Genomic DNA, 16,387 nt, shown 5'->3' on the forward strand with positions numbered 1-16,387 from the left:
TGATATGTGTGTGAGAGGAAGAGAGAGAGAGAGAGAGAGATACACTTATGAACAATACAAGATGGGGGATGAGTAACTATATTAAATTAGCATTATCATCATCAAATACAAAAATACCTTCAATGAGGTATATATAGGTTTCATGTGCAAGGGTGCACATGTGCTAGGAGAATATAGGTACAACGTGTAAGTCCTATATTAAATGAGCATGGAGTGGTGGATCTACAATGTATCCCACTTGAGTACAAAATCCTATTTAAGGCTTTATGGTCAACACACTAACTAGATTCTATCTAGGTAACTACTAAGTTATATGTGTTGACTAACTAACTAAACTAAGTTGAGCTTGATCTCTCAACAGAAGCATTGGGAGGTTGTCAAGAATATCTTTAGGTATTTACGAGGAACTGAAGATGTACAAATGACATTCGGATCAGCCAATCCGACCGAAGTCGAAGGCTATAAAGACTCCAACTACATCGGCAATTCGAACAATCGGAAGTCGACATTAGGCTATATATTTACCTATCATGGATGTCAAAATTACAAGAGTGCACGGCCCTGTCGACCATAGAGGCCGAGTACATTGCCACATTGGAAGTAGTGAAGGAAGCAATTTGGCTGCATCGACTTTCGGTTGACTTCTAGTCAAAGAGCAAAATCGACCATCCAGCGGCGACCCTCTATTGTGACTCACAAAACACAATGCACCTCATTCGGAACCCAGTCTATCATGCAAAGACGAAACATATTGAGGTGCAATTTCGTCATATCTAGGAGCTCGTGATGGAGAAGAAGCTCAAAGTTCGGAAGATTGACATCGAGGTGAACATCGTTGATTGCATGACAAAGCCACTCCCAGAACAACGCTTTAGAGCATTGAGGACAACGATGGGACTACAAGTGATCGAGCAAATGGGCGCCGAACAAACAATTGCAGTAGGTAAGTCGAAGATCTGCCCAACCAAACGAGCCGAAAACACAAAGTCGAAGCAGACAGATAGCTAAAAGGCTGAAGACGCAACACTAAGCAAGGATACTAACCGGAGAGGAGACGATTGACAGGCGAGTGTAGCTGAAGGCAGATCGAGGATCTAGTGAGAAGCACAAATGCTAGATCGAGTGGGAACCAGACGATCCACCAGAGGTCGAGAGTCGGATCTAGACTCATTCTACATCTGTGAGTGAATAAATAATTGTATGTATTGTAATATGGAATTGTTTTCATTACTTTCCTCTCATATAATGAATTATTGTTTGTTTGAAACATTATTTGAACCTTAGGTATTTCATTATTATAGCAAGTTGGTTTTACATGTGTTTGTTTGTTGTAAACTATGTAATCTAAGGAAAAGGTGTACTACAAAGGGATGTTGTATTGCCAATAGTGTGATTGATATATATGTTAAATGTGGGTTGACCCATGTAGCACATATATTGCTTAATAAGCTTTGCATATTGAATTAGTCATATATTAATCTCTTCCTTGTTAAATAATTTTGTGATGTGAGAAATTATTGAGCATTTGAAGGAACTTCTTGTAGTGATGGCATATTGATGATGATTGTTGATGAAATTTCATAAAGTTTAAATATAGATTATCTATCAAACCAAATAATGAACTCGTGAGTCTTTATTAGTAAAAGAATATTTATAATTTAGGTAAACATGGACGCCTTCCCACTACACACACATACACATATGCCATACTACTAGGATATACAACACATACATAAATAAACATGGAATACAATACATACATATGAACACAGATACATACACAGATAACACATACATACATACACACAACTCATACATAAAATATATACAATATATGTAATACAATATAATACATACATACACCCATTTTTAAAACATACATATGTCTTCTGTGTAAGGGCATTTAAAATGAGGCGTTGACAAAATAAATATTCGCACTAAGGGTTATTTTTATTAACTATTTTTTTATAGAAGGGTATCTAAAATAGTAAAAAATATACGTATAAGGGGTTTATAAAAGGTGTTGTGAACACACGTGATACAACCTCTTTAAACATAGTGGAGCCCTAGGATATACAACACCTCCAGCTCCATCAACAGGTACAAGGCTCGATTAGTGGCCAAAGGCTATGCGCAACAACACAACATTGACTACGATGAGACCTTCATGCCGGTCGCGAAGATGACGATCGTCCGTGTCCTGCTTGTGGTGGCAACGACGAAGGGGTGGCATCTTGATCAGATGGATGTGAAAAACGCATTCTTGCAAGGTGACCTTGAGGAACAAATGTTTATGGTTTAGCCCCCCGAGTTTCAGTCCAGAGTGAACACATCAGCTGTATGCCGATTGAAGAAGTCCCTCTACAGACTCAAGCAAGCCCCGCACGCTTGGAACGCAGAGACTGCGCCAGATGGGGTTTGCTGCGTCGACATTAGACTGTTCTCTCTTCATCCGACAAGGTCGTAATGGGTCGGTGAGCATATTCCTCTATGTGGATGATCTTGTCATCGTCGACGCCGACCTGGACGAAATCGTCCGTGTCCAATCCCAGCTTGCGACATCATTTGAAATGAAGTATCTCGATGACCTTCATTACTTCCTCGGGATCGAAGTGATCCACAACCCCCAAGGCATACTGATAAGCCAACGACATTATGTGCTGAGTATGTTGTTCAAATTTGGTATGATGGAATGCAAATTCGTCTCGACTCCTCTAGACCGGAATGTGAAGCTTCGCCCCAAGTCCGGAATGACATGCGACCCGAAAAGATTCCAACAGATAGTTGGAAGCCTCATATATCTCACCATCACCCGACTAGATCTCAGCTATTCGGTTGGATTGATTAGTCAATTCATGGCGCATTCGACTGTGGAGCACCTTCCGTGCGCGCACCGAATACTCAGGTATGTTAGCGGCACTAAGGATAGGAATGTGAAGCTTCGCCCCGAGTCCGGAATGACATGCGACCCAAAAAGATTCCAACAGATAGTCGGAAGCCTCATATATCTCACCATCACCCGACTAGATCTCAGCTATTCGGTCGGATTGATTAGTCAATTCATGATGCATCCGACTGTGGAGCACCTTCCGTGCGCGCACCGAATACTCAGGTATGTTAGCGGTACTAAGGATACGAATGTGAAGCTTCGCCCCGAGTCCGGAATGACATGCGACCCAAAAAGATTCCAACAGATAGTCGGAAGCCTCATATATCTCACCATCACCCGACTAGATCTCAGCTATTCGATCGGATTGATTAGTCAATTCATGGCGCATCCGACTGTGGAGCACCTTCCGTGCGCGCACCGAATACTCAGGTCTGTTAGCGGCACTAAGGACAGGGGGTTGTTGTATTGGACTGGTGTAGCCAAACAACTTGTCGGCTACACAGATGCCGATTGGGCCGAAAATGATGGCAACCGTAGGTCTACATCTGGATATGCTTTTCACTTGGAAGTGTCGCGGTTGCTTGGAGCAGTAAAAAGCAACCGACAATATCATTGCCGAGTACCAAGGAGCGGCTGTCGCAACGTGAGAAGCCATATGGATAAAAAGGCTACTTAAGGATCTGTGTGTGGAGGTATCCGATCCGACGATGATCTATTGTGATAACCTCAACATCATCCAGTTGGTTAAGAACCCTGTCTTTTACGCCTAGACAAAGCACATCGAGGTGCACTACTATTTTGTCTGCGAGCGCATTCTCTCTGGTGAAGTGGAAATGTTGCATGTTCCAACGGATCAGTAGGTGGCCAATATTTTCACCAAACCCCTCAACTTAGACAAGTTACGGCAATTTTCTGGTCCACTAGGTGGGCAATACCATGATATGCCGAACTTGAGGGGGAGGAATGGGAAAGAAGATTGAAAAACGGAGGTGGAAACCAATTTCGATTTCAGCCCGACCGAAGAAGTCGGAGTGCACGGGTTGACCGAGAAAGCCGATCGCGGACGTAGGGGGGGCCACCGGAATGGAAAACCCAAGCCGGAGCCAACCGAAAAAGGGGGAGGTAAAGCCAAGAAGGGCAAGAATACCAAGACACGAACATGGTTCGATGTCATGCAGGGTTTGAAGACCGAAGGCAAGTTGGAGACAGCCAACTCAGCCAAGAGCAGGAACGAATTGGAGACACATTTGGAGGAAAGGCAGACAACTTTTTCTTTGCACCGCGTTGTAAGCGTCAACAACGACCATGAGGAAGACACAACTAAGGGTATAGAAAATGAAGGAAATATTAGAGCAAAACAAGGATATTTTAATAGTAGAGCTACCCAAACCACTTCCACTACAAAGATCAATCGACCATAAAATCCCAATCATTCCACGAAGCATACCACCTACAAAAGCTCCTTATTAGATGAATGTCACTCAATTATTAGACTTAAAACTATAACTACGGGAGTAAGAACCACATGGATTTATCAGACCACGCCAATCACCTTATGGTGCACCTATCATTTTTGTGACGAAGAAAGATGGGACATTACGTACGAACATGGATTACAGGTCTCTCAACAAAATCACCATAAAAAATAAATACCCATTACCTTTGATCATAAACCTCTTGGATCAACTATAGGGAGCCCGTTACTTCTCTCACATTGATCTCAGACCTGGGTATGATCAGATCTGCATAGCCATGGAGGATATTGAGAAAACAACATTTAGGACGAGATATTGCAGTTTTGAATGACTTGCGATGAGTTTTACATTGATGACTTGTAATTTTTAGTAATACTTTTGAAGAACACAAGCAACACGTCACCAATGTTTTACAACAATTACGGGAGCATAAGTTATACGCCAAACCCAAGAAGTGTGAGTTTGCTATGGAGGAGTTGGAGTTCATAGGATTCCAAATAGGAATAGAAGGGCTCAAGATGGATCCAACCAAGGTAAAAGTGTTCAAGATTGGCCACAACCTACCAAAGTCCTCGAGTTGTAGCAATTCATAGGCTTTGTCCAATATGTGAGAAGGTTTATTAAAAACTTCAATCAAATTGCATCAAAGGCTCACAAACTATAGGCCTTCGAGAAATTGAAGGAGGCGGTGTGTGCACACACGGTTCTTCAACTCCCTGAATTCTCAAGGTCGTTCGAAATTCATGCTAATGCTTTTGATTTTGCTTATGGGGTTGTACTTATGCAAGATGGCCACCCGATTGCCTATGAGTTAAAAAAGGTTTCAGAGATAGAAAGTTGGTGGCCCACACACGAGAAGGAAATGTTGGCGGTGGTTTATGCACTTCGAAAGTGGCAGCACTACGTACAAGATAAATTTACAAGGGTAGTGACCAATAACATCTCCTTGCACTATTTTCATATGCAACCACGACTTTCAGCAAAACAAATGAGATGGCAAGATATGTTAACTTAGAATTTGATTTGGAAATTGTCCATAAAAAAGGTAAGATGCACACATTACCCAATGCACTAAGTCGGTTGCCACACATCCTCCACATTTCCGTCATCTTGGCTCAAGGATGGATAGGGGAAGTAAGGCAAGGAAAGATAGAGGATGCATAGATGTGCCAATTAATAACCAAAGTTGCGAACAAGGGAGCAATTCATGGAATGTACAAGTTGCATGGAGGGCTATTGTGGACTCCCGATAAATTAGTAATCCCTAATAATATACTACTAAAGGCAAAGATATTAAGGGAATTGCATGATTGCCAATGGCCAGGCATGGAGGGCAAAAGCGCACATTAAAAGTTGTTAATCGTGTGGCCAAGAATGGAACATGAGACCATCGACTATATACGATTATGGTGGATATGTCACGTAGTGAAAGCTAGGCGAGGCAAAGTGCTCGGGCTACTACAACAAATGCCAGTGCCATCATGTCCGTGGGATGTAATAAGCATGGATTTTATAATTGATCTACCCTCATCAAAGGGGTTTTGCAAAACCACCTCTAACAACTCAACCTATAACCCATTTGTTCTTTAAACACGTTTTCAAGTATCATGGGCTGCAAGAAATCAGTGTCTGACAAGGATCCAAGGTTCACTGGTGGGTTTTGGCAAGAATTGTTCCGGATTTTGGGCACACAGCTCGATATGTCATCATCTGCAGACCCTCAAACCGATGGATAGAGCGAGCGACTCAATCAAGGCATCAAAGACTACATTCAATGTTATGTCAAAGCGGATCAATCGGACTAGGTGGAACACATCGACATGCTCGAATTTTGTTAAAATGCAATAAGCCATTCAATAACGAGATTCTCTGCTTTCGAACTCTCCATGGGTAAAGAAGTTCTCACGCCCATTATTTTATTGCATATGAATAACAAGATACAAGTAGAGGAATTGGCGGAGTGGAAGAACCGGATGCAAGTAGCACAAGAGCATCTCACAAAAACAAAGTCGCGGATGATCGATTGTATGGACAAGAAATGAGAACATGTAGAGTTTTTTCCAGGGTATTTAGTAGGTGTCAATTCCACGAGCTAGCTGTTACCTAGGGCCTCACACACAAGTTCAATCATACAACTCTGGATGTAGTATCACACACCCCACTAAACAATACTTCATACATACATACATATATGTATATATATATATATATATATACACATAGAAGTAACGGCTAGCCGTTACTTCTTTGTAATTGTTGTTTTGTCTTTTTCTTATTATTCTTTGTAACTCATATTTTTTCTTTATCCTCATAACTAATGTTTTATCATTTGTGGTGTAAGTAGGTAATCTTAACACCCCCCCTTAGTTGTGACACCACCAACTCATCTATTTGGATGAATACTTAATCTAATATGGTGGCAACAACTCCAATGTTTTGTGTTGGGTACTAGTTTTGGTAAGAAAATCAGCCCACATAGCTTGTGTTGAAGTATGTCCTATAGAAAGGTTAGATTCTTCAAGAATTTCTGAGATGAAGTGATGCCGTGCGCGGATATGCTTGTTTTGCTTTGTGATCTTGGGATCCTTAGTGATTTTGATGCAGGATTGGTTGTCACACCATAACTTGAATTCAGAGATTTTGAGGATGACAAATTCATCAATGATGGACTTCAACCATAATCCTTCCTTAATAGTGAGAGTAGCTGCTATGTATTCTGCTTCAGTGGAAGAGAGGGCGACGGTAGCTTGTTTCTTTGTTCGCCATGAAGTGGCACCACCTGCAAATAGGAATACATAGCCGAAGGTGGATCGAGAGGTATACCTGTCCCCCCCCAATCTGCATCCGTCCAACCATGTAGTGGTGTAGATAGCCAAGCTTGGATATTTGAATGTTGGGCTTTAGAGTATGATGTGTAAGTAAGTGTCATATCCCTTGTGTACTTCAGATATCGTAATACTCTTTTAAGCACTTTCCAATGGTTAACTCCTGGATTTTCCATGAATCTTGATAGGTATCCAGTGGCAAAAGATAAGTCGGGTCGAGTGCAACTGACAAGGTATCGAATGCTCCCCAACACTTGGCGATACGGGATATTCTTCATAAAGTAAGTTTCTTCAGTTGTATGTGGTGAATCTTTGGATGATAATTTGCATGGTATTGTGAGGGGAGTGGAGATTGGAGAACACTCAAACATATCAAACTTGGTTAGTATATTATCAACAAAGATTTCTTGTGATAGGGAGAGTGTACCTAGAGTTCGATTCCTCTTTACATGAATCCCAAGAAAATGTTCTAGTGGCCCAAGATGTTTGATAGGGAATTGTTGTCATAACTATGCAATAAATTCCATCACCAAGTCTTCCGATGTCCCAACAATAGGTAAATCATCCACATAGACTCCCAAGAGTAAGAATTCTATTTTTGTTTTACTTATATATAGATTAGGTTCCGATTGAAGTTGTTGACATTTGATTGATAAGAGGAACCTATGAAACTTGGCATACCGTTGTCTAGGGGATTGTTTTAGGCCATATAGAGGTTTGTTAAGTTTACACACATAATTAGGGTCTATATTATTATCTAACATTTGGGGTTGCTCCATATATATATCTTCTTCTAAATCACCATGTAAAAACGTTGTTTCAACATCAACATGGTGAAGTTCAAGATTTAAATATGCCGTAATGGCAAGAATCAATCAAAGTGCAGTGATTTTTAGAGTGGGTGAAAAGGTTTCATGGTAGTCCACACCTAGTATTTGTGAGAATCCTCGAGCTACTAATCTCGCTTTGAACCTCACGGGAGTACCTAGTGCATCATATTTCTTCGTAAAAAGCCACTTACAAGTGATGACATTGGAGTGACAAGGCCGCGGTACTAATGTCCATGTGTGATTCTTTTGGAGTGCCGAGAATTCAGATTTAATAGTCGCAACCCAATTTTCTTTTTCTTTACTTTTTAATGCTTGCTTGAAGGTGAGAATTGGAGTCGTGTTGTAGTTGTCTCCTTCGATGATGGCTGCAAAGATGGATATGTCGGACTCCGTCTCTGTTACAAAGTGACATGTCGACTTTTCGCGCACCTCGTCCTTAGTTGCATCATAGATATCACTAAGTAACCTTACCTTAGTCTTTTTAGCCCTAATTTCTTTGTCTTTTAAGGTTGTTTTGGAGAGGTTGTAGGTTTTTAGGCGGTCGAGATCCATATTCTTAGATTTGGAGCTTTGTTTTCTTGCAATCATGGAGGATGCACAAGGTTGCATGTGGTCACCACTCGTATGCTCAGGTTCAAGGCTTCGAGTAATATATTGGGCAGTGGACTGATCGTTGCTTTCGAGGCTTCGGTCATACACTTGTTCTCCTTCAGGACTCTGAGCATTAGATTGGCGGACAAATTGCCTACCAATTTTGGGATGTTTAGGATACTCTGAGGTGGTGTAGGGTGGTAGGTGACCTAAACTTGTATGTTCAGATTTACAATTTCGACATTCGGATGTTGAGGAAGAGGTGTTGGGTTGTTGGCAGCACACTAGCACATCCTCGAGTTCGAGACTTTGAGTGGCTGATTTGGTGGCCATAGGCTTGGTGGTGGTCTTTGCAGCGGAGGTTCCCAACCCCTCATCTTGAGTGGTTAAGATCTTAGAATGAGGTGATTGGTTGAGTTTCTCTACTTTGTTTTCTGTTGCATTAGTTGTTGGCGCACCATGATTGTTGTGTAGTTCAATGTTGATGATGTTTGTCCCATAGTTTTGTTGTTGCCTATCATTTGGATTTGTTTGGTGTAGATCTAGATGTTGTAAACTTCATATAATTCAACTCTCTATGTGCTTTCCTCTATTATTATGTTGTGGAGGCTCAAACTTGTGTATGTAAGATGCATTAGACTGTGTTAATGCTAGTGGGTTCGTAGAAGAGGATGTTGTAATTTGATTGTCACCAGCAGTCATGTGTTCATTTGGTGAGTTTTCTGATGTTATCCTATCATTTTTAGATTCCATTACTATTGCTTGAGTCTTAACTTTGTGATTTCCTTGGTAAGGTGTCCACTCCCAGTCCGGTGTCTTTCATTACATATGATGACCTAGAAAAAAGACTTTTCTCATCAAACTCCACAGAACAACTAAAAATTATTTTACCTATATCCGGAAGGTAAATTCTGTATGCTTTTACTCCATATGGCTGTTGTCTGCCGGAATAGTAACCGATGGACAAGAGCGCAAGAATAGGAAATAGTATATATAAGATTGTAACGCATGTAATGGTTCACACGGGAAGCGTGAACGGCTAAAAGACCCTGCGTATATAAAGGGCAGAAAACCTCTGATAGAGGGATCGTGTAATTTTGGAATGTAAAGAAGCGTATCGTAATAGAATTCTATCTTCTCTGATATCTTTGTATAGCTACGGCTAATCTACTGTGTGTCTGGAATACCTGAGAGTGTAGAAGTAAGAACGTGAGCATGTAACCCCTGATAAGGAGTCGGTTGTAGCCGTCTCCCTTATATGCTGCTAGGTTATGGGGAACATTCCCCTACGTATTACGCACAGACGCCACCATTCGTTGTTTCACAGTCACTTGGAGGTCTAGGTCGAAGGACTGACCGCAGACCGTGTTCCTAATCGGTAACACTTTTGGCACGCATGGTGGGACCCGAACCCACAATCCCTTGATTAGAAGTCACATGCGTTACAATCTTATATATACTATTTCCTATTCCTGCACTCTTGTCCGTCGGTTACTATTCGTGTAATCTGATATTTGTGTATAACTACGGGACCGACTATCGGAAGCCAAGTCGGAGGAGGTACGGCTCCACCAGCTACTCGACCTCGGGGAAAAATGCGTACACAGCATGGCTGTGTTGGAGCAGGAACAACGACGGTGTAAAGTGTTTGTGGATTGACATCGGAACGCACGGGAAAAGGATTTCGCCGTCGGTCGAGCGGTGCTGGTTTTCCAAACCCGCATGGGCCATATGCTAGGGAAGTTACGATTCCGTTGGACAGGCCCGTACTGGATAATTGGAGCGGAACAAGGCACATTCCAACTAGGTACGTTGGTCGGGGAAGTCTTACGACAAAAGGTGAATGGGTTTCGCCTTAAACCTTACCTGGGGCCTACGCCACCTAACCCATTCACCGCTGGATAGGACAAAGCCGGAGAACCCGCGGCGTAAGTGGAAGGCCCCACTTGTATCATAATGTAAAAATAGGTTGTATGTAACCGTTATGAAAAAAAAAAGAAAAAAAGAAAAAAGAAGAAGAAGATAGCGACACTATTAAAGAAAAAGGACTAAATGCATGCACAGACTCCTAGATCAAGAACACGCGGCACCACGATGGCTCACCGCCCAATGAACCCTAAGCCACAAAAAGAAGGAAATAGAAGATCTTCTGCACAAAACAGAAACCCACCTCCTAACTATCAGCGCTCCCATCGCTCCTCCCCCTCACCTTCTCCTCCATCCTATCACAGAGCTCCAGCCCACCGCAACCACCAGTCTCCTCCCCACGAACCTACTCTGGCAATGCTGATCTTCATCTCTAGCGCCTTACGCCGATGGCTTGTGGAGAAACGCCTGGATGGGTACATCTGGGTCGCAGAGGCACCTCCACACCCGGATGCCATGGACATCGCCAGAAAGCTTAACATCGACACGGTCACTAACTCTTCCATCCGGAAAAAGTTGAACCTGTCATCGCTAGGTGAAAGGTATTTCGAAATCCCTCTTGCAAAGGCGCTGTAGAGATATTTCGGTCCATATTCCTCCTCCGCCAAGGCCTATAGAACGAAGCAGATCCCGGATCCCTTCTTCCGTGAAGTCGCCAAGTTCCTGTTGGAGGTCGGATGCGTACACGTAAACGCATATGGGATGCCCAAGCAGAAGGCGGGTATCATTATTGATATCTTTGAAGGGCGTGTGGTCAATTGGGGGGTCATCACAGGGCCGACATTAAGGGAAGGCCTGCATGCATATCAGGGAGGCAAGAAGCTCAGGCCGATCATACAACAGTACCTTACAGTGCTATTCCCACCTCGAGGCCTGCCGGCACCGCAGCCTAGCCGACCCACGCCTCCGCCCCGATCTGCGAAGCGCAGGTTAGCGGAGTTAGCTGCCCCAGAGTGGGAAGAGGAACCCCAACCTGCCCAGCCAGACACACGGACAACACAGGAAGACAACCGGCATGCTCTGCGGAAGCAACCCCAGAGCCAAACGCCAAAACACGGCAAGATAGCCCCAAACCGAAATGGTGGAGGTTGGACAGGAAAGATGGGCAGGGATTGGTCAAAGATGTCCCCTCGGCGGTAGAGACAACGACCGAAGGCAATGGCTCCGCAGCTACGGAGCCCAATACCATCTTCGAAATCATCCGCAAGCCACGACCGATCATTACGACCCAGTCCCAACGAGGGAAAGCTGTATTGACGGCAGAAAGCGAGGTTTTGGCATATCTAGATATCCCGAACATAGCCCATGAGTTCAGCGCCCTCTTGTAGTTCGGAACCTCTTTTGAGCTCATGGAATTCCTGGCAACTCAACAGATAAAGGCCTCACAACGAATGGCCGAGGAGCACGTGGAGCACTAGATGATCGAGCGCGCCCTAACACAAACGACGGAGAGCGACGATGAGGACCGGCTAGCAAGGGTCGGCAGACAGAGGAACGCTGGTGTACGCCGAGTGGGGATGGAGCTACCCCCTTTAAACACGGCCCTAGTCGAAGTCCACAGGGAACTGGCAAAGGTCAGCACGGGCACCAAGGAGATGGCCATTAAAAATAAGAACGTCTGGAAGAAGGTGAAACTGACCCAAGCCGAGCTGCAAAAGCCAACGAACACATCACAGAGTTGGAAACTAGCGCGACTACGCCGCAACAAGCAACTCCGCCACCAAAACAGGCCATCGACGTCTTGAAGGAAGAGATTGAGGCTCAGAACACCATTGCCTCAAAAGCAAAAAGGGCCGTACAGCTAGCGGAATCAGAAATTGACCGCCTTCGCGCTGAACTTCGCCAATCCTCCGACAGGGAAAAGGATATCCGGGCTAACGGACGGAAGGCAGTAAAAAACCTTGAAGAGAAACTCGCTGCGGAGGCCGCTCAGCACACCCGAACAAAAGAAGAAAACGCCCAAATACGGGAGGAAGCGAAGAAGTCGGAGGTGGCAATCTCGGAACTCCGATCCTTATTGGAGAAAAAGAAGGTATGGTTCGACGAGCAGTTATTGGGTGAACAGGAAAGAAGGCATTAGCTCGAAATCCGCCTAAACAATGAAATGGGGAAATTAGAAGAACTCCATGCGAAGGAAGCCCAGTTGTGGGCGGGCATGAAGAGCACGTATGAAGAAGCGGCGGCAGTTAGCCAGCAAGAAATTGCAAACCTCAAGAAGGTGGTAAAAGAAGCACACAACCGCTGCCAGGCCATCACAAACAACATGTGTATCCTTCTCCAAACAAATCGGGAGAGGTTCACAACGCAATTGAAAACAACGCTAGATAAAGGATGGATGGCGTGGGCAGCCCAGGCAGCGGAATTGCACGCATATCGTGCGAACTGGGAGAACAGGCGAAAAGACAGCCGAGGCTTCTATAAACTCAATGAGGAGAGCATTGCGGCAGTATGCGAGGACCTAGCGTAGGACTATCGCGCGCTAGCAGACCAACATTTCGAAGAACTTGCGCAACTCTTAGACGATTTTGGGGAAAGCCAGGAGGATCTGTTTCACCAAATCACACAAGCCGGCAACACGCGAACTAATGAGGAATCCGTCGCGCCACCAATTCCGGACACTGCCGAAGAAGAGGAACCTCAAACTAGGTCCCCCGCCATTACAACTACGGTGAACAGCGCGGAACGACGAGCGGGGCCCCCCACATTACCAGACAACGAAACCATGGCCCAAGAGGAACCCCATCTCCTGGAGCCTATGCTAGTGGCCGACCACACGAAGAACGTTGCGGAGCCAGCAAAACCGCAACCCCACGCCTCGGAGCGTACAACGACGGCCGACACCACAGAGCGAGTGACGGAGGAGACAGAGCCACGACCGACCGCAAGCCTGCCGATGGCTGAGCTCAACACCCTAGCCCAAGAAGAGCCCACAGAACCCGGACCGCCCACATAGGACGATCGTGACACCGGGAGGAGCCCTCCCGACCACATAAGGGAACTACACCACAATGCACCTACGGGCCCTACGTCGTCCCCACACACGGACACCGTAGCAAAGCCAAACATCTGGGACATTTTGGAAGAAGATTAACGAGATGGGTCCGATGTGCAAAGGCACTGTCCCACGGGCGTGCCAGGTGTTGTCCGCCGGAATAGTAACCGACGGACAAGAGCGTAGGAATAGGAAATAGTATAGATAAGATTGTAACGCATGTAACGGTTCACGCGAGAAGCGTGAACGGCTAAAAGATCCTGCGTATATAAAGGGCAGAAAACCTCTGATAGAGGGAGCGTGTAATTTTGGAATGTAAAGAAGCGTATCGTAATAGAATTCTATCTTCTCTGATATCTGTGTATAGCTACGGCTAATCTACTGTGTGTCTGGAATACCTGAGAGTGTAGAAGTAAGAACGTGAGCGTGTAACCCCTGATAAGGAGTCGGTTGTAGCCATCTCCCTTATACACTGCTAGGTTACGGGGAACATTCCCCTACGTATTACGCACAAATGCCACCATTCATTGTTTCACAGTCACTTGGAGGTCTAGGTCAAAGAACTGACCGCAGACCGTGTTCCTAATCGGTAACAATGGCTCCCCATATCCAATAAGTTTTCCTTTGATGCATCGATCCTCAAGTTTTGTCCTCTTGGCAGGTTGTATGTATGCAAATGCGGTTGCTCCAAATACTCGAAGATGTGATATCTCAGGTGGGTACCCATACCACATGGTGTATGACACTTGTCCTTCTATACCTTGGTGAGGAGTTCTATTTTGTAGGTAACAAGCTGTGGTTACTGCTTCTTCCCAGAATCTCGAGGCCATTCCACTGATCTTCAGCATACTCCTAGCTGCATTTAATAAGGTGCGCGATTCTTTCTCTCAACTATCCCATTTTGTTGAGGTGTGTAGACAATTGACTTTTGATGAACTATACCATTTTTTTCATTAAAGGCCTCCCACTCTTGTGAAACAAACTCCCCACCATTGTCACTTCTTATTACTTTAACTTTAAGTTGTGTCTAATTTTCAACAAAGCTCTTATATGCACAAAATGCTTTGAATGCATTTCCCTTTTGTTTAAGAAAGTTAACCATTGTGAATCGCGAAGTGTTACCAATGAATGTTATAAAGTACCTTGCTCCAAAGAGTGACTTGGGAGTTATTGGTCCACATACATCCATGTGAACAAGTTGAAGAATTCCTTTGTCTTTGAGTTACTTAATGGAAATGGTTTTTGAGACATTTTCCCGTACATGCATCCTTCGCAAATATCAACAGATTTAAAGACTGTGGCAGGTAAACCTCTTACTAGGTTCTGATTTTGACACAACTTGATTGTTGGTGTATGTAGATGACCAAACCAGCAATGCCATAGATAGGTGGGGGACACATTTTCTACTCCTCCTTGATGTACTTTAGCATGGTGATGAATGTTCCCCAAGATTCGGGGAGTTTGCTTAGTACTAATCCAATCTTGATGTCTTATGAGATGCAGTTGCCAGCGGTAGTTGCATCATCCATGGTTGCCTCCCAAGTTGAAAAGAAGGTAGGAACATATTCTTCTTCCTGTAAAACACACATATTAAACAAGGTATCTAAGGTGTGGAGTTTAGTTATACCATCTTGAGGTTCATATAGTTCCTTTAGTTTTGCCCACATCGCAGTTGTAGATGTGAGTTTTCGAATAACTTCTGACTGTTTTTCATCTAAATTTAACATTGTCTCTAGTCTAACTCTTTTATCTAGCTTTCACCATTCGTGCCATTCGTCCGTCTCTCGTTTTGTAGGTTCTGGACTAGCACCAGTTGTGATGTCGAGGAGCTCCTCAACATCAAGTAGCAGCTCCATTCGAGTCTTCCAGGTTTTGTAGTTTTTCTCCATTAATTTGTCCAAGGTATATTTTTTGCTTGAGCTTGCCATAGTGATAGTACTAAGATTTGTTTATTTGAAATAATTTGTGGTGAGTTTTGTTGGTTATAGGGGAGTATGAGATTCAGATCGTGCAACTAAGCTTTGATACCATGTAAGAAAAGTTTAGAACATAATGCGTTGGATTGACAACAGAGAAAGAGAGAGAGTTTTGGAAGAATGTAGAATAAGGTAAGATATTAGATTAAGACAAGTGTATTACAATGTAAGAACCTACAATAACAACTCTAGATGTAGTATCAGACACCCTACTAAACAATACTTCAGACATATACATACATATATATATATATATATATATATATAGAAGTAACAGCTAGCCGTTACTTCTTTGTAACTGTTGTTTTGTCTTTTTCTTATTATTCTTTGTAACTCATATTTGTGGTGTAAGCAAGTAATCTAAACACTACAGACCGTACAACCCCCGTACAAGGTGGTCAAACAGTTGAACAACGTATCCTACAAATTACAACTCTCAAAGGCTTCCAAGATACACGATGTTTTTCATGGTAGCCTACTAAAACGTTTCCACCTAGATGAAACATGGGCTCCCGAGCCAACTAGTAGATGTGAACCTGAAGCACTTCTGAAGACACGGGTCCGTAGAGGGAGAAGACGCTATTTCTGGTGTCAAGTAAGGATGCCCACTTTCACCAACTCTTTTTGGTTTATGCACTAATAAGTTAGAACAAATTGTTAACGAGTTTGTAAAGGCATTGAAGAGCTGAGCATTGGCAATATAGTTATCATTCCTTTATAATGTGTGCTTTTATCGAATAATTTGGGAGATGTCAATAAAGTTAATGACTGTATTGTAAAACTTTTGCATGAATAATAGTGAATTAAAGTGTGAATGGCTCTAACACGAAGGTGTGAGTGGGTGTGTGAGAGATAGAGTGAGGTGTGTGCATGTGTGTGTAT

At 43.6% G+C, this 16,387-nt stretch overlaps 2 long non-coding RNA genes across 2 annotated transcripts; both read left to right on the forward strand.

The window, feature by feature from the left end:
* Positions 1 to 6,886: 6,886 nt before the first annotated feature.
* On the forward strand, positions 6,887 to 9,327 carry LOC147854618 (uncharacterized). Its single transcript, XR_015531045.1, has 4 exons — positions 6,887 to 7,283; positions 7,379 to 7,571; positions 8,343 to 9,015; positions 9,266 to 9,327. It is a non-coding gene; the product is annotated as an uncharacterized LOC147854618 (long non-coding RNA).
* Positions 9,328 to 9,420: 93 nt separating this feature from the next.
* LOC147854619 (uncharacterized) lies at positions 9,421 to 14,403 on the forward strand. The gene is made up of 3 exons (XR_015531011.1): positions 9,421 to 9,515; positions 14,191 to 14,244; positions 14,315 to 14,403. It is a non-coding gene; the product is annotated as an uncharacterized LOC147854619 (long non-coding RNA).
* The last annotated feature ends 1,984 nt before the right edge of the window (positions 14,404 to 16,387 follow it).

This window comes from Azolla caroliniana, unplaced genomic scaffold, assembly GCF_043228905.1.
Source record: "Azolla caroliniana isolate FFs.n. ecotype wild unplaced genomic scaffold, voAzoCaro1.0.p SCAF_15, whole genome shotgun sequence".
Taxonomy (NCBI): domain Eukaryota; kingdom Viridiplantae; phylum Streptophyta; class Polypodiopsida; order Salviniales; family Salviniaceae; genus Azolla; species Azolla caroliniana.